Raw genomic sequence first — 21,342 nt, forward strand, 5'->3', positions numbered from 1 at the left:
TCCCTGGGTATGGACAACAATAAAGTGGGTGAAGGGAGACATTGGACAGGGAAAGATATGACAAAATAATAATTTAAAAATTATCAAGGGTTCATGAGGGAGGGGGAGCGGGGAGGGAGGGGGAAAATGAGATGCTGATGCCAGGGGCTTAGGTGGAGAGCAAATGTTTTGAGAATGATGGGGGCAATGAATGTACAAATGTGCTTTACACAATTGATGTATGTATAGAATGTGATCAGAGTTGTATGAGCCCCTAATAAAATGATTTTTAAAAAAAGCTCCAAAAAGAAAAAAAGATGTGGTCTATAACCTTTTACCCAAGTCACAATAAAAAGTTAAAAGGACAAACGCAACACCCCCCCCCCAACCAATTGCTTTTCCTGTTTGCTGACAGACTGCTGACAAATGAAACCATTTTTTAAAAATTTGACCTTCTACTCAGCAATATTATTAAACTCATTTATTTATAAATCTTTCTACATTATGCTTATATCATCTGTGAATAACAACAGCTTTATTTTTTCTCTTCCGATTCTTAAAATGTTTATTCCTTTTCCTTGCTTGCTCCTCTCGTTAGAACCTCTAGGGCAATGTTAAACAATAACAGAAACTATGATGGTGGGTATTTCATTGTGCATATCAAAGGGGAAGCTTCCAACCTTTTCCCTTTAAGGAGAATGTTTACTTACAGTCATTTTGAAGTTACTCTTTTTTTCCCCTCTCCCCTGAAGTTACTCTTAATTGAATTAAGTTTTCTTTTATTCTTAGTTTATTAAGAGATTGAGTTTTTCTGAATCATAATGAATCTTGAGTTATGCCACTCTGATGCATCTTGCTCTACAGTGCCCTCTTGGCCAAAAATCAAATGTCCACACATGTGGATATAAAACATTTCTCATATGTTTGATTTCTTTTAATTACTTTTATTGGAGGCTCTTACATCTCTTATCACAATCCATGCATTCATCCAATGTCAAGCACATTTGCACATATGCCACCATCATCATTTTCAAAGCATTCTCTTCCCACTTGAGCCCCTGATATCATCTCCCTATGTCTTCCCCCTCCCTCCCCTGCCCGCCCTCCCTCACAAACTTGATAAGCTATAGATTATTATTTTCATATCTTACATCATCCTCCATCGCCACTTACCCACTTTTCTGTTATTCGTCCCCTTGGGAGGGGATTTTAGGTTGATCCTTGTGATCAATTCCCCCTTTCTCCCTCTCCCCTCCCCTATTCCTCCTGGTATCTCTACTCTCATTGTTGGCCTTGAGGGGTCCATCTATCCTGAATTCCCTGTGTTGTGAGCTCTTATCTGTAGCAATGTGCATGTTCTGGTCTAATCCAATTTGTAAGGTAGAATTGAGGTCATGCTAGTGAGGGGAAGGAAGCACAAAAGAACTAGAGGAAAGGTGTGTGTTTCATCGGTGCTATACTGCACTCTGACTGGTTCATTTCTTCCCTGTGACCACTCTGTGAGGGGATGACCAATTGTCTACAGATGGGCATTGGGTCTCCACTCCATTCCCTGCCACCATCCATGCCCCACTGCATTCACATGGGATATGGTATGATTTTGTTCTGGGTCTTAGATGCCTGATACTTAATCAAATCAACACCTCATGATCCCACAGGCTGGTGTGCTTCTTCCATGTGGGCTTTATTGCTTCTGAGCTAGAGGGCCACTTGTTTATCTTCAAGCCTTTAAATCTTAAAGACACTAAATCTTTTGATAGCTGGCCACCATCAGCTTTCTTCACCACATTTGCTTATGCACCCATTTTGTCTTCAGCGATCGTGTCAGGAAGGTGAGCATCACAGAATGCTGGATTGTTAGGACAAAGTGTTCTTGTATTGAGGGAGTACTTGAGTTGAGGCCCAATGTTCATCTAAAACCTTCTTAACATATAGATATGAGTACCTAGTTCTATTCCCCTCTCACATATACTTACATATGTACATGCCTTTATTTAGACCTGTTTGCTTGCCTCCTGGTTCTTTCTTATATTTCCTTTTACTTTCCTCTTGTCCCACCATCATGTTTGGCCTTCATTCAGGTTTAGTAATTCCTCGCTGCTACATTGCCCTTGATTAAGCCCCAGTAGGCATCCTTTGCCCTTATTTCCATTGATTTTAGTTCACTTGTTGTTCCCTTGTCCCTGGTTGGTCCCTCACCCTTCCTTTCTCCCACCTCCCCTTCTCTTGTATCCGCCCCCCCCCCCAAACCACTGGTCCTGTTTTTTTCATCGCTGAATTATTTATCCTGCCTATCTTACCTAGATAGACATGCAGATACATTAGTAAGTGCAAAAGCCAAGCAAAGCCAATAAAACAACAAAGGAAGTCAAAACCAACAACCAAAAAACAAAATAACAATAACAAAAAGAAAGCCACTGATAAAAATGGAAACGCATATAACTAGTTTAAGGTCTGCTTGTTGGGTTTAATCGATTTTCACACGGTGAAGCCACCTTTCATTTTTGGAATGAAAACTAGTTGCCCTTCATTGCGTCTGATGCCTGATAGTCTCGTGTTTGTCAGAGTAGAATTGTACTTGCTAGGGCTTTTCATGGCTGGTTTTTCAGAAGGAAATCAACGGGACTTTAAGGTACTTTGGGGTGATCCAAACCTCCAATCTTTCGATTAACAACTGAGAATGTTAACCATGTGCACCAACCAGGGTCTCCAAGTGAACATGTTGTTGTGTGTTATTGAGTCACTTCTGATTCACGGTGGCCCTGTAAGACAGTGTAGAATTGCCCCGTGGAGTTTCCTAGACTGTAATCTTTATGGGGACAGTCCTTCTCTCTGGTAGAAGGACTGGTGCGTTCCCCCTCAGGACAGATGACTCTTTTTATGTATTGTGAGGTTCTGTTTGCTTGCATCTTAGGAGGCCCATATTAGTGAGCATGCGTGTAGTTTCCCTGTTTTCTAATGTCTTTGTCCGGCTTGGCATTAGGGTGTCCTGGCCCGGTAAAAAAGAATTGGGGAAAATAACCTTTCTTTCTATATTTGGAAGAATTTGTATACAATGCATTATTTCTTCCTGAACTGTTTGGTAGAATTCATTGGTTCCAGATCGGGGCCTGAATTCTTATTTATGGGAATTTTTAAAAAGTAACAGAATTATACAGATGCAATTCACATACCATACAGTTCATCCATTTAATATGTACAATTTGGTGGTTTCTGGCATAGTCAAAGAATTATTTTAAAACTTTCGTTTTAAAAGTTTTCATTACCCCCAAAAGAATTCCCAGACCATTATCTTTCACCCTCCTTTTGTGGGAATGCTTGAAATTGTGGATTCAGTGAGGGGCTTTCTGCTTCCTTCCTGGTCAAACTCAAATGCCCACACTTCCCTGAGACTCCTGCCTAACCAGGCGATGGATGTCGGCAAACCAGGAGGCACCAAACTGGGTCCAGGACTACAAAAGGGCTGAAAGTGAATAGGTTCTGGACAACAGGAATGGTGGACAAGCTTAAACTCGGAATTTGCATCCTCATTTACACAGTGGACTTATCGCTGCCTGTTTTTCAGGATCGGAGTTAGGCAAATGAAAGAATGCATATAAAAACACTTAAAATTTGGAACGCATCATTAAAGTAGTGTGGAAGGCATGGCCACTTAGCTGAAGAGACAGACATAATAAATAGACAGTCAGAAGCCTTCAGAGCATCAACTAGAGTTTGGGCCACTTACTATGTGCTAAGCACTATTTACAGGCTGAATGTGCATTGCCTCACCGAAGTCTTAGGGTAACCCTGTGAAGTGAGTGTTATTATTTTTATTTTCCAGATGAGAAAAGCGATGCCTCAAGAGGTTAAGTAATTCACTCTGGTTACACAGGGACCAAGTGACCGGCCCATGGGGAGGGCTTGGTCAGTTGAGGCTGACTAGTGGCTCTGGAGAGGACTGCACTTGAGACTTGTCAGGGGGATTCCAAAAGCTCTGCCCAAGCCATTGATTCTCCTCTCTCACCTCAAACTTCTCACCTTCTCGCCATAATTTCTGCGAACCTTTACCCTATTCTCTTCTCTCTCTGCTCCCCCACGCTGAAACCCAGATTCTTCTTAGAGCGTCACAAATCATCCCTGGGATGGATGCAGAGGCTCCTGTTTCCATGGTGATGTGGGGAGGCTGGTGCACCGCACGCCAAGTGTAGGCGATGCGCAGAATTGGCTCGGGATCCGAAGGAGTCCACAGAAGCCAGGCTCCCGGAGAAGAGATCGATGAGAAAGGCAACTCGGAGTGACTGGCCCTCCCTGGAGCTCCCGGAAAAACCTCCGCCCCCGCCACGCCCCCGGCCCTCCCCAGATTCCTAATTTGGGAGAGAGCAGAAGATAAGAAAAAGAAAGTGGTGCGGGCTCCGAAGCACAAGCTCCCGCCCGGGATTCGTTTGAAGACAAAGCCTAGCGGTTGGTTGGAAAGCGGCCCGCTGGAGGGGGGGCTGTTCCCCCCTCCCCCGCCCCCCACCGGCCCTCTGCTAGCCTCCCCCTCTCCTTCCGGGCTCCGACCTCATTCCGACCACCTGGCTCCGTGCCGGGGGCGGAGGGCAGCCGGGCAGCCTGCAGGGGGCAGGTGCACCCTGCTTAAGGCTTTCGGTGGGAATCCCTCCGCTCCGCTCCCACTCCGCCCCCCCCCCGCCCCCTTCCAGCAGGATTCTTTTCAGCTGACAGTCTGCAAAGGCGCGGGAGGTGGATTTCTGGCCGGGGCTGGGAGCTTAGGAAGGGGCTGGGGCCCCACTGGGAAGGGGGGTATATCCAGCGCCACAGAATCAGGGCTGAGCAAAGGGCCCCGATGTGACTTTTTACTGTCTCTTAGGAGTTCTTCTGAGTTTTTGTTTTGTTTTGGATCCGTTTAAAACATTGAAAGCCCCCTAACCTTGAGCGGGAGGCTTATGCATTCATCCAATAACTGTTGATGAAGTATCGACTACTGTCGTCACGAATGGGTGCGTCCAATCAAAAACACGCCTTTACTGGAGGCCTGCACAGTGGTTTTTCACGTGGGTGGAGGACGGCTCATTTCTTTGGGAATTATGAGTTAAAAAATACAGGTTCAAAGGGGGGAAAATACAGGTTCTCTCCCAGAAAGAATGCATTACAAGATTACAGACATTTTTTTTACATGTTTTCAGGAGTATCATGAACCCCTGGAAGCTTGTCCCTGGACCCCAGAATGTAGATGTCAAGAGGCAAGTGGGAGACAGCCCAGAGAAACTTAAACTGGAGTGGAGAAATACAGGTGCACTGGGAGACTCCAGAGGTGGGCCACCTGCCTAGACCAGGGGCCTCCTGGTAGGCTTCTTGGAGGAGGTGACAGGGAAGTTGACACCTGAAGAGAGAGTCAGGGCTGGTCAGGCAAAGACCTGAGGAGGGACTAGGGAAGCTGTGAACAGGGAGGAGAGCATAGATCAGAGATGGGAGTCTTTTTCCTGCCAACAGCCATTTGGATTTTTTAAAATCATTTTATTGGGGGCACCTACAACTTCTTATCACAATCCATACATCCATCCATTATGTCAAGCACATTTGTACATATGTTGCCATCATCATTCTCAAAACATTTGCTTTCTACTTGAGCCCTTGGTATCAGCTCCTCATTTTTCCCTCCCTCCCCACTCCCCTCTCCCCCATGAACCCTTGATAATTCATAAATTATTATTTTGTCATATCTTACACTATCCAACATCTCCCTTCACCCACTTACCTGCTGTCCATCCCCCAGGGAGGAGGTTATATGTAGATCCTTGTAATCTGTTCCCCCTTTCTCCCTCACCTTCCCTCACCCTCCTGGTATTTCCACTTTCACCACTGGTCCTGAGGGATTCATCTGTCCTGGATTCCCTGTTTTTCAAGTTCCTATCTGTACCAGTGTACATTCTTGGGTCCAGCCGGATTTGTAAGGTAGAATTGAGATCATGATAGTGGGGAGGAGGAAGCATTCAATAACTAGAGGAAAATTGTATATTTCATCATTGCTACACTGCTCCCTGACTGGCTCATCTCCTCCCTGTAGCCCTTCTGCAAGGGGATGCACTTGGATATTTTTAGCACCATTCAAGGACCATACTGGTCAAACGTTTCATTTACTCACCCCGAATGTGATGGCTGGAAGTGCTATTCTTTGATGATGGGTGTGGTGTTAGCAAGTATTAATGATTTTGCGGGCAAGACATTCTCCAAGCCTGGCCTAGGTAAAGGGTCTGAGGAGAGGAATAGCAAGTCAGAGCTGACAGCAGGTCCGGGCTGCTGGCTCTGAAGTGCCAGAGGACGGTGAGAAATGAGTCTCACTGGGTAGACAGCAGATGTAGGCCCTGGGATACCACAGAGGATAGAGAGCTAGCTGCTGCCCTCAGGGCCACAGACAAGAACACAAGTAGTTATGCGGAGGGGTTGTAAGTTGCTCATTAACCATGACACAGGATGGTATGGGAGCATGAAGGGGGACCATCAGACCTTGAGGTTCAGGTCGAGCGCCCATGAAGCAGGGCTCTTGGAGGGAGGTGGAACAGAGATGTCCTCAATAATTCAGAATACTCCCAGTCTCTCACAACAGTTGGAGGCTGAGGTGTGTGGGGGCGGGGAGGTGGGATGGGGGAAGAGGAATCAGGGTGCTCCCTGATTTAACTGTAGCGGCCCACCAGAAGCATTTTTTATTCTGGTGCTGCAGATGGCTGGGCCACAGTGAGCTTCCACCTCCCCTCTCTGTGCCTTCAAGTAGAGTACCAAAGAGTTGTGGCCAGAGGAGAAATTTGCCAAAGGTCTCCTAGGCTGGTAAACAGCAGGGAGAAGAATCGTTTTAATATTACAGAGCGCTCTTTTGAGGATCTGATAAAGGCCTGTACCCAGGACCCAGGCGAAGGCTTCTCAGGGACAGCTGGTTTGGTCCTGGTTCCCTGAAGTCAGCCTAGGGCTGAGAGGGGAGAGCAGAGCATGGGCTCAAGGGAGTTCAGGACAATGCATGCCGTTTTTATCCCTAAGCTTCACCTACTTCCCGGAGCACCTTGTCGGGAACAGGGGAGGAGAAGGCATAAACGGGGTGAGGGCTGACAGGTGTGGTTAGGTCAGGGGAAAGGCTTTCAATCAAGGAAGCAGGAGATATGTGATGATGTGTTGCTAATGATTTATTTTAATCAATGCTCAGGTGGTTCTTGTTGTTAGGGGCACTGAGTAGGTCCCAGCTCATAATGACCTTATCTACATATAACACAACACCACCTTGCCCGGTGCCTGGCCGTCTGCTTGATGGCTGGTCTATGTGAGTCTGTTGTGGCTATCCTGTCAGTCCATCCCCTAATGTCCTGGTCTGACCATGGTATTTACTGTCTGTCAGGCATGACACCTAACCAACATGAACTCACGAGACTCCTAGGAGACAGGCACAGACCTCCTCCTCCTCTTCCCTTTACACTTCAGGAGACTGAGGTTCAGGTACGCAACTTGCCAAGGTCAACGAGCAAGAAAGTGACAGGGCCACACAGGACCTGAATCTAGACAGCTGACGCTACAGTCCGTCCTCGTCGTTCTCTCCTAAGATACGCTACCTCTGGAGATGAAAGGCAGGTATGAGGGCTAAGAATACAATGGAGGGAGGGCCTCTCCTACATGACAGGTGAGACCGCTACCTGGCCACCTCCAAGAACCCAGATCAGGCACAAGGAGTACCTTATACTCCTGAGGCCCAAAAGAGGTGGACGAAGCCACAAGGGATAGTGAGCTTTCATACCTGGGGGAAGAGTGGCAACCAATACCTAGGGCCCACCACTGGAGGTAGATGACAAGTTAAGAAATCAGTTCAGGACACTAGGTCATCCAAACTCCCACTGCGGTCTGTGAGATGCTGCCCCTGCCTCCCTTATCAGTGTCATCTCTTGCCGGTCTCCGTCACTGGAGATTCGCCATCACACTGCCTTTCAGAAGACACAGAATTCTTGCCCCAGGGCCTTCTTACTTGCTATTGCCTCAACATTCTTTCCTCACCCCCATTAACCCCCCACTTCTCTCTCTCTCTCTCTCTCTCAGCTGACCTGCTCCCCACCCTGGCAGCATCATATCATGGTAGGTTCCTCAGAGAAGCCTCTGGGCCCCAGGCTCCTCGTTTGAGACCCTTGCTGTGATTTCCTCCTAGTTTCCATTATAAACCTGGATCACCTGAAAAGACATGCAGTTGTGTTTGTTTCTGTAATGCCTGACTCTCCCGCGAGCCTGTGAATGCCAGGGGACAGGGGCTTCATCTCATTCTCTGCTGTAAACCTTGTCCTGGAGGGCGTGCTGGGCACACACAGACCCAGCATCTTGCTAAACGACTGCGTGACTATAGAAGCTCTCCCAAGTCTGCAAGTCCAGTTTCTCTGCTTCACCATCGGCCAGTCGGCAGCCTTTACCTTCTTGAATCTTCCCGGCGGCAAGGAGCTTACTCAATCACCAATAGGCCCCTTGCACTTTGGAGGAGTTTTTTACCTAGAAAGCTGTTCCTTATAGAAGGAACAGCTCATGTCTTGTCATTTATTCTAGGTCTGAATGTGGCCCCCAGAAGCTACAGGAATTCAAGACCAGCAGTCCCCTGTCTCAGACAGCCGTCCTGCTCACCCACTCTGCCTGTAAGCCTTCTCTGCGCCCCCTAAACCCTTCCGCTTTAGAAGGCTTGGTCTCTTAACCCTTCTCTACCTGGTTCCCCTAATTCTTTGGTTGGGGTGCAGAATGTTGCCTGCCTTATGAATTGTTACCCCCATACCCCCATGCAGTGGTGTAAGTGATTCGTGCTCACCTTGTTACCTAAAAGTTGGCAGTTCAATTCCCTCCAGGGCTGTGACGTGGAAGAAAGACCTAGCAACCTGCTTTCTTGAGGATGACCGCTCCCAAACCCCAGTGGAGCCGTTCTGTTCTGCAACACCTGGGGTCATTACAAGTTGACACCAACTTGATGGCGATGAGAGGCAGCAGTAGGTCACGGGTACCCATCCACTCCTGCACCCGAGCAGCTGGAGCGCAGGTCCAGTGGGGTGAGGCAGGGAAACGCGGGGAAAGGAAGCCAAGGTGTTTCTTTCTCTCCACAAGAGTCTGGCGGTATTTCTCCAAGAATCTCACTAATGATGGTTGGGGCTCCAGGCTCATCCTGAACCAGATATACTCTTGTCGACTGCATGCTGGGTCAAGGGGCCTTCCTGGTCCCATCAAATCCCTATTCTCTGCCAGGGCGGGGCGTGTTTAGTTTCCCAAACACCCATGTTATACATTAAAAAAAAAAGCTTAAAACTTGGGAACCGTTCTATAGAAGTATTTAGGGAACACCGCGTAGGAGAGCAGAGGGAAAGGGACAGAGTGGGCTTGCGCACAAAGTTTCCAAGCTGCTCTGGAGGCAAACAGGCCCAGAGTGCCAAAAGTACAGAGGCTATTCATGCAGACAAACCTGAATTCAAATCCCACCTCTGCCATGACCTGACGTCCTGGTGGCCAGGCTTGCCCCGTCTACCCCCCTGACCCTCAGATTCCTCTTCAGGAACTCCCCCTTTCCCCAGTTATAACCAATGAGGTACCGTCAATTTGATTCATGCAGTCTGAGTCATCCCACAGTGCCTCAGAAGAAAGGCCTGGTGATCTGCTTCCCCCAGACCAACCCTTTTATGAGTTGAACACATCCACAGTTTACACTGCTCTGTGAGATGAGAGGGGCTGCACCCCATTCCGCACAGGGCCTGGCATTGAAAGTAGGGAGTGTACCCCGAATGGCAGGTATTGTCACACATTCTAAGTGGGGTCTTTCCCCTCCATGTGAGGGAGCAGGATTCTGAGTCCCAGAACCTGAGCCTTCTCTGAACAGATAACCCAAAGGAGAGACTGACAAGGGGCACCAGAGGGGAGATAGAGGGACAAAGGAGTAGGGGGTTGAGTGCCCCCAAAGATAGGTACTTTATCACATGCAGTTTCTTTAGACGTCTGCAGCCACCGTACCCTGTATGGATCCAGGTGCACCTTGTCAATGCGTGCAATGCCATGGTGTTGGTGTTGCAGGTTCTACCCGCCCCTGGGAGTCTGGAGCATCCCCTCCCTCCCAGGCTCCAGTATTCTGGACTTGGTAGTCCCAGGCCTTATCTTTAGCTGTCTGCCCTCTGGCCTCTCCCTTTGTTTACCCACTCACTGGCATTCTCCTCTGGGACAAAGGAGGTGTTCAGTTCTGGTCAGTGCCTGGCTCCTGCTACACTGCCTCCACTCTCCGCCCCTTTCTAGGGGGTACTCCGTGTCAGATTCCTCGGTGCTGAGGGCCCCCCTTCAGGGAATGGGAAGGCTGAGCTCCTCGCTTGGCATCTCCTTTTTTCTCACCCTCTGGCCCCCATTCTTGTCCCCAGCGAGGCCCCTGGAACTTCACTGTCTGGGCAAGAGACAGCTCCTCTCTCCATTGTCTGGCCAGGATTTGGAAGCTCGGGTTTCCATAGCAACTGCTGGGCATTTAATTAAGGGAGGAGGCCTGCTCTTCTGGGCCGGCAGTTCCAAATCTAAACCCGAAAAAGGATACCCCGAGGGGGTGAGACAAAAGCATTGTCTTTCAATCCACACAAGCCCTGCTTTTCCACAGAATCCAGTTACACTTCCCCAGCCCACGCCCCGCCCACTGCCACCCTTGTCCCCCTCCTTACTCCAGAACAGGCGGGGGAGACCGCCCAAAGCAGCGAGGGCAAACTCCAGTCCCAGCAGTTGATGGTGGAGGTGTCTGGTAGTTGGTGTAAGTCCCACATCACTACCTCCCCTCACGCCTTCATAGCACACACCCTCTGCTGCTCCCCATCTCCACTGCTGTTTTGTGCACTGGGCTCTAGGGGTGGGAATTGGGGTGGGAAATTGTTAGCCATCAGATAGACAGATTTAGAGGCTCTTCGAGCCCCTTGCAATTGAATGTACCATGTGGTATACGTTCATTATAAGCCTTTCCCTGGGAGCCAGGTACACCACTTTGATCAGATCCTCAAGCGGACCTGTGGTCCCCCAAAGGGTCCCCCTTCTGCTGTTTACCATCTGTCGCAACCTCTGTGTGCCTCTGCAAAGTGGACGTGCCAAGTCAGGCTCATTGAACAGGAAGGGTGGCATCTGGCGGGCACTCCGCAAGGTTGTTCAGAGTTATTTTTAACCCTATGAGGAAGGGCTACTTGGAGGACCCCGCATCTTACCCACCACCCCACACTGGCAGCAGAGCAGGCCACAGCCCTCTATTGGGGGGGCATCCCCCTCCCACATCTGCCTCTCCCCCGGCTGCTGGAAAATGCTCCCTCCTCAACACTGATCGGAAGCCAGTCTCCCGTCAAGAGCCTCGTCATGGGGTGGAATTTCCAAGTCAGGTCACTGAGTTATACCAGTTCCTGAAATTCCTGTCTCGGATTTCTCAGCGGTTGCCTTGACCATCCCCCCCCCACCCCCTCATTTCTGGTTAGGTTCGTGTGTGTGTTTCCTTTCCACTGTATTTTTAGCCTTTGGAAAAAATAAACAGTTCACACCGGAGAGCACCTTCCTGGTCTCTTTGGGAACCTCCATAGGCAGGAGGGCGGGGACTCCCTCTCCTGTCCTTCAATCCCTCCCACTCGCATCAACATCTCTGCCATGGTTGAAAAGCCCCAGATTTCACCCACCCACCTCCCAGCCCCCACCTCTCCCATCCGCTCAGCACCTAAATTATAACAAGGTGCGGAGCTGGACGCACCGCCTGATGTTGAACCTTCTAATAGTTTGATCTTGTTTCCCACGCGGAAACCCCCTCTCCCTGGGATGCCATCTCCTTTCAAGGCCACTCAATCCCTGTGGTTCTCAGCTCACCAGGCCCTCTGCTGCGGAATCAGATGAAGCCCCACCGCCCTTTCCAGCCCCCCAACCCGCCCCAATCTCTGTTTAGGTCTCATGGCTGAGATGACGGGGCTGCAGAGACGTCTGAGTGGCGTAGCACAGGGCCACTGCTTGGTATGGTGTCACGTAGGGGTAACATCCAAAACAAGCCACCTGCTTGCTTCCAAGCTGATTCCGACTCCTGATGACCCATGTGTGTCAGAGCTGTGCTAAGTGCCCCATCGCATGCCATAGAGTCTTCAAGGAAGGGCTCTTTCAGAGGCAGATCGCCAGGCCTTTCTGCTGCCAGCCTTCGGGTGGTTCACTTAATCACTTGTACCCCAGGTGTCGCCATGAGTTGGAATCGACTTGGTGGCCGAGGGTTGGGTTTGGGGTTTGGGTGGAGGGTCCCTTAGGAGGCAGGATTGTGTCTCCTTCTTTTGCTCTGCTCAGTTTAGACCCCGTCCAGAGTCATTGAGGCATTAGTGAGCGAGGCAGGTGGCCATCGACAGATGTGGCAAGAGCAGGACAGGTAGGCTGGTGAGGACAAGAGAAAGGGTCTGTTCATCCCAGAGAAACCCGGAACAGGAAAGGAAAGAGGCTCAGGAACAGAGTGTAGGGTTTGTTCCCCTTCTTTCCTTCAGGGAAGAGGAAGCACGGATGGGGAGACTGAAGCTTACTGTCAGAATGGACTTCCTAACTGTAGATGAAACCCTGGCTCCAGTGAAGAAACTGAGGCTCACAGAGGTATGGAGCTACAGAGATCTAAGGTCACAAGCTAGTAACTTCAGGGCTTTAAATGGGAAGCGCAGCCCTCCAACCAAACAGCCTAGGCTTTCCCCACTCCAGAGCTGTCCTCCTGAGAAGGGGCTAGCTGGGGGGGGGGGGGGGGGGACTGATGCTGAGTGGAAACTCCCAGTTTACATAACAGACCAGCAGACTCTCCAAGAGAACTTCCCTGGGATGGGCTGGAATGTGCCTGGAGTCCTGCAATGAATAGCATTCCTGTTTGCAGTTTAAAAAAAAAAAAGCTCATCTAAAAAACAAAAGCAAAAGCTCACCTAGGGGTGAAAGCACCTTAGCCAAGGCCACACAGCTAGTAACTGTGCCTTGAGTTGATTCTCACTTCCTGACCCTGTGCAGACGCTGAGGTGGAACTGTCTCAGATGGGCTCCTAGCTATAATCCTTCTGGAAGCATCTACGGGGTCTTTGTACCACCAGGGCTCCCTTTTAGTAACTGGTAGGGCAGTGCCACCTGGGCAGTGCCAGGGTTATCAGGAGAGCAATCTGCTCTGGCTGATCCCAGCGCCAGAGTGTGGAGGTGTTCTGCCCTCAGACCAGGGCCATGAAGGTGAAGGGACGGGGCATTCAGCCCTCAGCATGCATGGCACCATGGCTATTTTTCATTATTGCCCCAGAATGTCCAGCTGGCTCCAGTTGGGCCTTTCTGATACTGGCTCAGGCTGGGGCTTACCCCGTTGCCTCCCCCAGCCTGAAAGCAAGGCCCTTGGTGAGTGAGTCACTGCCCCCCCCAACCCCCTGTCAGGATTAGAGGTAAGCAGGTGGCCCTGCTGGCCCTCCCTGCCCTGTCCTCTGGACCCAGACCCTGGGAGTCTGGAGCACATACCCAGTGTCCCAGAAACACTGGACTAAAGGGCAGAGCTGGGCGTGCTCTCAGAGAGCGTGGAATCTAGCTTCTCACTCTGGAAACCATAAGCCCCCAGGGAGAAAGAGGCCTGACCTCTGTAGGTCTCTCCTTTATTCAATATTTACTCATCCCCTGTTGTGCTCCAGGCGCTGTTCCAGGTGCTGGAGAGACACTGGACTGTGTGGTCCCTGCCCCCACGAAGAAGCCTGTCTTACCATGTTGTGTTAGTTGATGACCAGTGGATTTTGATCCCAAGCAACCTGTGTTCCTTTGGGTAAACTAGGGAAAACAAATCCACAGAAACACATATGTAGAAGAGAGAGTTTTATGTAAAGGGTAAGCAAACATTAAGAAAGCATCCGGGGCAGGGCTGGATAGGGCAGAGGTTGTACACTGGTACATATGAGGGCTGGAGGCACAGGGAATCGGGGTGGATGATACCTTCAGGACCAAGGGTGTGAGGGGCGATGCTGGGAGAGTGGAGGGTGAGTGGGTTGGAAAGGGGGAACTGATTACAAGGATCCACATGTGACCTCCTCCCTGGGAGAGGGACGGCAGAGAAGGGGGGGAAGGGAGACTCCGGATAGGGCAAGATAAGACAAAATAACGATGTATAAATTACCAAGGGCACATGAGGGAAGGGGGAGCGGGGAGGGAGGGGAAAAAAAAAGAGGACCTGAGCAAAGGGCTTAAGTGGAGTGCAAATGCTTTGAGAATGATTGGGGCAGGGAATGTATGGATGTGCTTTATACAATTGATGTATGTATATGTATGGATTGTGATAAGAGTTGTATGAGCCCCTAATAAAACGTTAAAAAAATTTTTTTTCTCAAAGAAAAAGAAAGCATCCGGGGGACAGACAACAGAAAATTTGGTGAAAGGAGACGTTGGACAGTGCAAGATATGACAAAATAATAATTTAAAAATATTAAGGGTTCATGAAGGAGGAGAAAGCGGGGAGGGAGGGGGAAAATGAGGAGCTGATGCCAGGCGCTTAAGGGGAGAGCAAATGTTTTGAGAATGATGAGGGCAATGAATGTACAAATGTGCTTCACACAATTGATGTATGTTTGGATTGTGATAAGAGTTGTATGAGCCCCTAATAAAATGATTTAAAATTTTAAAAAAAGAAAGCATCCCAACCCAATGCTACCCAAGCTCATATGTCCAACACTAGTCCAATATGTCTGATCTACAAAGTCCTGCTCAATTTTACAAAACACAGTCAATGACATCGACTGCAGGAAGAAAAGTGAAATCAGTGAGCATGTAAGCATGCGCACGGCTGCTACAGCACCCAAGGCTGCATCGCGGTAGGTCCATGTGGCTTCTCCTTAGAGATGTCTTGCAGGAAGTGAGCCTTGCCAGCTGAAGCAGGGAACTGGCTAAGGCAGCTGCACCCTGGTAAGACCATCAGAAAGCAAGAGACCTAAGAACTAGAAAGGTGAGGCTCACTGAGCCATTTATCTCTCTGTCCTTCAATTAACCCCACATGTGTTTATTGACCAGGTTGGTACAATAAACCTTAATGATCTTACAACCCCTGGGACAAAGTATAACTGTCCCCTTGGGTTTTCTAGGCTGTCTGTCATCTTTATTGGAGCAGGCCGCCAGGCCATTTCTCCCGAGGAACGACTGGTGGGGTTCAAACCGCTGACTTTTCCATTGGCAACCGAGTGCTCAACCATTGTACCACGGGGGCTCCTTCCCCCTCTCACCGGGGTGGGGCTAGGGAGGGGGCATGGATGAAGATCATTAACAGAAAGAAAGATAGTCAAAAAAACCCAAAGAGATGAACAACAACAAAAAAATGTAAATCAGAAAAATAGTATGCCCTAACAACCATGGCTAAGGAAAAAGTTGGGCATTTGAGTCCACTCAGAGGTGCCTCAGAAGAAAGGCCAGGCGATCTACTCCTGAAGACCCAGCCAGTGAAAAAGCCTTCTGGATCACCGGTTTGGGTTGGCATCCTCTGCCATGAGCTGACTGCATAACGACTTGTATGGGATTGGCTCTCAGCACAATGACAACTGGGTGTGTGTTCTCCCTAGTGGGAATCAGTCAATAAACCTGTTTTTTTCCATTACAGGGACTGCTGGTGGTCTTTGGGGGGAGACCACCGGCAATGGAGAATAGCCTCTATATCTGCTTGCATGCATTTTTCTTTAAATTACAAGTCCCTATATCCTGGGATTGGAAGTGCATTTTGTGTTTTTTTAGCAGCAGATTGCCCTTCCTCATTTGTTCCTAGGCAAACTGCCCACCCCCTCCCTGCGGCATCTGCTCTAGCCCGTTGGGTGGGGTCTGTAGTTCTTGGGCAGGCTCTCAGGGTATTTTTTGCACCCATTCTTCCCTCACCAAGTCCTCGGTGTCAGAATTGAAGACCAGGTGAGAGCCCATCTTCCCGAAGTCCTCTCTGATCATCACAGGGCGTCTCGCCTTCTCTCTCCTCTTACCTAGGCGGTCAGGACAGGACAGAGTTCTAGAACGTTGGTCATCCCTCCAGTGGCTGCGTCAACTAAAACACCAGCAGTCAGAAGATTAGGTTTCTCCCAAGTGCCAGGGGCTCAGTGGGATCATGAAAAGTTAGGAACCAGGAGGAGAGTAGCCCAGTGAGGGTAAAGGGAGGGAAGACCAGACCCCTCCCCTGCCAGACTTCTGGGGATGTACGTGGCCCGGCGCCCGGAGCTCCTTACAAGGATCCCTGGGACAGAGAAAACACTGAGTTAGGCAGACTAACTGGACTTGAAGTTGTTCTCGCTCTGAAGGCCTTTGTGTATTACCCCACTGTCCCAGATAGGAAACATCAGCGTAATCAGAGCCAGGAAAAGATAGGGCCACTCTGAGCTTTGAGCACGCAGTAGACACACACACGCACACACACACACGCACGCACGCGCGCGTGCGTGAAGGCAGAGAGCAAACTAGTCAGGTTGATGGTGTTTGGCTGCTGACTGGAAGATTAGCAATTTTGCAACCGGCTCCCATGAAAATGACACCCAAGGGAACCTTAAGGGGCAGTTCTATTCTGTCATGAGAGGTAACCGTGAACAGAAAATCAACTCTGTGACACCTCGCAACACAGCAAGTTCAAAGACTGTTCCTGAGAGTTGTTCCTTAGGGACTCCAGGAAGGAAGTGAGGAGGCTGCAGGAGTGGGGGGTGGGGGGGAGAGGGAGGGACGCGGGGAGTGCCCTACTCCAAGTCATTCATTTGGATTCAACCAATGTAGCTTTGTTTTCCATCTCATTCTTATTTTGGGGTTCCTGTAAAAGGGTTTTACTACATGTAAACAACACTGTGGAGTTGTAATCAGCAAAATCCAGAATGTGGGAAATACTATCTAACCAACAACCGCTTGATTTCGTCAACAAATAAATTGCAAGGGGTGGGGACATAAGGAAAAGGTGGAACCTGTGAATTAAAACATACTTAGGGGCCCACGCTCGCCAACATTCACTGTCAAGTCTGTTCCAGCGCACAGCCACCCTCTGGGACAGACAACTGGGCTTTTCAGGCTATGGATCTTTAATGTCACATCTGCCTAGATGAGTGGAAGCTGGGTTGAAGCTGCCAATTTTCTGGTTAGCAACCAAATACAATACGTAACCACAATCAACTCAGTGACAATGGGTATTTTAATACCCATTGGAGCAATACTCCACCTCCCCACACCATTCAGCAATCCAAAGTGTGAGATGCAATGGCTTTTGGCATGCTCACAAAGTTGTGCATGCACCAACCGTCACAATCCACTTTAGGAGATTTTAACATTACCCCTTGTGGTAGTGAGTCAGATGATTTTATGTCAACTAGATACTCCTGCCTAGGGGTGGGGTCAAATCTGTCAATCAGGCACAGCCCGAGGCCATCTCCTTGAGGGTGTGGCCTAGCTAGATAATGACTCTGTGGAGACTGGCATTTTCCTCTCTCCCCTTTCACCTGCCTGCTTGTTGACCACCCTGAGAGCTGCAGGAGTCCTGCTGTGCTTCCACTGACTGTGGGTCCACAGGACTTTGTACCTACCTGCCTGTGATCTTCCTGCATGCTGCGTCATTGCATGTGGCTGTGTGAGTCGGAAGAGGGACTTATGGACGAGTATAGGATTTATGGACTTGAGGTGGACTGGACCTGGAGACTTTCTGGATAGAGAATTACTTCTTGATAGAAAGCTCTTTCTTATACATGTAAACATGTATGAGTATCACTGGAATTGGTCTAACCTGCTAAAGAAACCCTGTAGCCATTAGCAGTCACTTCCATGTCCTGTCATGGATTGGATTGTTACCCTCCACCCCCACCCTCTATGCACAGGTGTCTGTTGGAATCCTAACCTACATCTCTGTGGAGTATTGCAATCCCATTTGGGAGTAGGTAGGGTTTTCTTTGTTATGTTAATATGACCATAATTAGTGTGGGGTGTGTCTGAAACCTACTCACTTTGGAGATGTAAAAAGAGCAGGATTGCCAGTGATAGATAGATAGATAGATAGATAGATAATAGAAATACCAGGAGGATAAGGGGAAGGTGGAGGGAGAAAGGGGGAACCAATCACAAGCATCAATATATAACCCCCTCCCAGGGGATGAACAACAGAAAAGTGGGTGAAGGGCAACAGAAGACGATGTAAAATATTAAAATAATAATCTATTACTCATCAGGGGTCCATGAGGGAGGGCGGGCAGGAGAGGGAGTGGGGAAACCAGGAGCTGATATAAAGGGCTCAAGTAGAAAGAAAATGCTTTGAAAATGATGATGGCAACATATGTACGAATGTGCTTGACACAGTGGATGATTGTATGGATTGTGGTAAGAGCAGTAAGAGCCCCCAATAAAAGTATTTAATTAAAAAAAACAAAGACCTGTAGGAACCCCTAGTAAATTAACACCCAGAGAAAACCTGTCCTTGCAGACTTGCGACTGGATCCTAGTGAGCCCCTGGGGCAGTGGGGCTTCAGGGGCTGTAAATCTTTCCTAAAGCAGATTGCTTCCTCTTTCTCCCTCACAGTGGCTGGTGGGTTTGAATCACTGACCTTATGATTGACAGCTTGATGCCTAACTTGCTAAGCCACCAGGGCCTCTTGGCACAGAGGAAAGGGAGCCCCAGATGGGGGAAAGACAGATGTGTGTGGAGCTCTCCAAAGAAGAACAATGGGGACAGACAGAGCCTTCCCCCTAGAGCCAGTGCCCTGAACTTGAACTTCCAGACTCCTAAACCTAAAGCTCTGAAAGCTCCGGGTGAGCTTCAGAAAATTCATGGAATCATAAAAACGAACTGTAAACGATAATGGAATCCTTCACAAACTTTTGGAAGCCCACTTCTATAGCCTCATTTTGAACGTTTCCAGCCTCGGTAGGGAGGGAAGGCTCATCTATCAAATGTATTATACTAGCTATGCATTTTTAGATCAAGATATCTGGGGGAGGCTTTTGTTCTTAAAAATGGTATCAGGGGAGTCTGCTTGTTTTTTTTTTAAGTCTAAAAGCCCCTTCTCTCGTTCAGATGAAACGCATCATGACACGACGGGGCCTGAAGCGCATGATGCCGAGTGACGCGAGTGTATGAGACCAAGACTACACGAATCAAAACCCAAACAGACTTGAGCATCAAAGGAACAGAGCTTGGAGGGTCCCAAATGGAGAAGGGCGAAGGTGGAAGATGAAACAACAAAGGGAGGAAGGCGGTTCATCAGAGGGAGAGGAGAAAGGGGGTGTGTGGAATAGAAAAAACGGGCGTGGGGGTGATGAGTGGTTTGAACTGTTGCATGCAGAGTTGTTGGTCTGAAGTGTAACCCCTACCCCCCCCAAAGAATTTACCATAAAAAATTCATCCACAAACAAACAATGAAGGGAACAGAAGCCCAGAGAGGGCTTGTTAAGGGCCGAACGGGATCAGCGCTCAGCCTGCCTAGACTTTGGCTCCTTCCTCTTTATATATTGCCTTGTGCGCGCACACACCCACTTTTCCCACCACAACTCACGAGCACGCAGCCCATTCACCATCTTTGGGAAGCAGCCTGAGATTCGCCGGGGCGGAGGCTGCTCCGTATCACAGCTGAGCTTTCTCCCTGAAGGCAGCCCCCAACTGCCCCATTCCTTGCTTTTCTCCCTTGGAGGGTCCCAGGGGTGGCCCTCTGGTGAGCAGCTAGAGGAAGTGGCTTGAGCAGCAGGAACATTAATTCCTTGTACTGATTATGTCTGTCATTGGAGTGGCTGGTGAAGGAGGTACGGGTAAAGTGGGCGGCAGATGGGGCACATGGGAGAGGGTTAAAGCCCGTGGGGCGCCCTTTGGAAGGAAATCCGTGAAGGGTTAGGAGGCTATATGGAAGTCCCATGGAAGCTTCCAGAATTGAGTCCATAGGGTAGAAGAGGGGCGGGTACAGAAGGGAAAGGTCAAGCTGAGGGAAGGGGCTCCAGGTCGAGGCAGCCCATGGGTTGACCGCTGTTCCCGGAATGCTCCCAACCCACACTGATGGTCAGCTCGCAGAGGCTGTCAGGCTGTCAGGCTGCCGGCAAAGGGCAAGTCAGGACACGTTCTAAAGACAGCCTGAAGATGGCCAATGGGGAAAGGAAGGCAGAGGGAAAGACCTTGCCGTAGAAAAGAGGGTACCCAGCCATTAGGAGCACTTGGGGAGGTTCCTTTAGGAGAGTGCTGATCTGTAGAAGGGGGACCTGACGAGATGAGTTGAGGACAAAGTAGGCTTTGCCTCGGAGTCTTCGGCCAAGCCATCCGGTTTGACTGGAGGCCGCTGCTAGGCTGTCCTCCGCTGTCTGTAGGGGCCTTTATAGCTCACCCATAGAAATCTGTCCCTCAGAGTCTGGAGACAATTTCAAACATCTGCCATGGGGGAAACGACCTCTGGGTGGGAGCAGCACTGACTGTGAATGGAGAGCAAAGCGCTGAAGGAACAGGAAAGGGACAAGTCCCAGAGGCATCAAGACAAAGTGGCACACTCTCACTCCCTTTGGGCTCAGGGTGACTTGCTTCCGTCTGTCTTTGAGGCCTCATTTGGACTGTCTTGGTTGCAGGCCCATCGGGGCTTGGTCCAGGCTGTGTATGCTAGAGCTCTGTCTCTCAGGAAGGGGCTTGAAGGGCAGGGGCTGACTGGCAGTTACCTGTAGGTGGAGTTCATCTCACTTCCGGTTGCCCATTGACTTTCTAATCCCCGAGTCCCCGGCTCCATCTCCAGGCTGGACTTTAACCAGGTGACACACACATGTGCCCATCTACGTTGTCGTCGGTAGATGTCAACCTGGAGCTGGGCTGGTGCTTAAGTCACCCCGGAAGCTGAAGCCAGGCAGCAGAACAAACAGCCCTCTCACCAGGTCTTGCCAGGTCTGGGGTGAGAGGCTGCCTGGCCAAACAGAAGGCTTTGTTTGCTTTGTTCTCCTCCCACTTGCCAGATTCCCTCTTAGCTTTCTCTGGCCACCCCTAGTCAGCAGTTGTGTATGGGTTTTCAAGAGACTTTATAAGAGCCCCCCAGCCCCCCCCCCCACTACCTCCTCTCAAGGTGATTCCTGAGAAGAGACTTGGTCTTTGAAGGGGTCAAGATAGGAACAGCTATTAGGACGGGAAACTAGATGTGGAAACTCTTGGGTGGGGATTAAATGGAACAAAGAGGTCACCCTCTTACAGCCCTCCCCCCTGTGACTCCCACCCCAGGGTGCCACGTGTCCATAGTTTGGGCAGGACCTACTTTTCTCCTGGGACCGTCCCCTACAACCCCAGCGACAATCCTCCCTTTTCGGCTCCCAGGGCTAGCTTCTTGTTTTGGCCACTAACTGGTAGGCGCTGAACACCATTTAATTTCCCCTCCCCTCCCTAATACAAATGCAAAGCAGCGTGGGAATCCCCTTTCAAGGGGAGGCAACCGTT

Source organism: Tenrec ecaudatus, chromosome 6 (genome assembly GCF_050624435.1).
Source record: "Tenrec ecaudatus isolate mTenEca1 chromosome 6, mTenEca1.hap1, whole genome shotgun sequence".
NCBI lineage: Eukaryota > Metazoa > Chordata > Mammalia > Afrosoricida > Tenrecidae > Tenrec > Tenrec ecaudatus.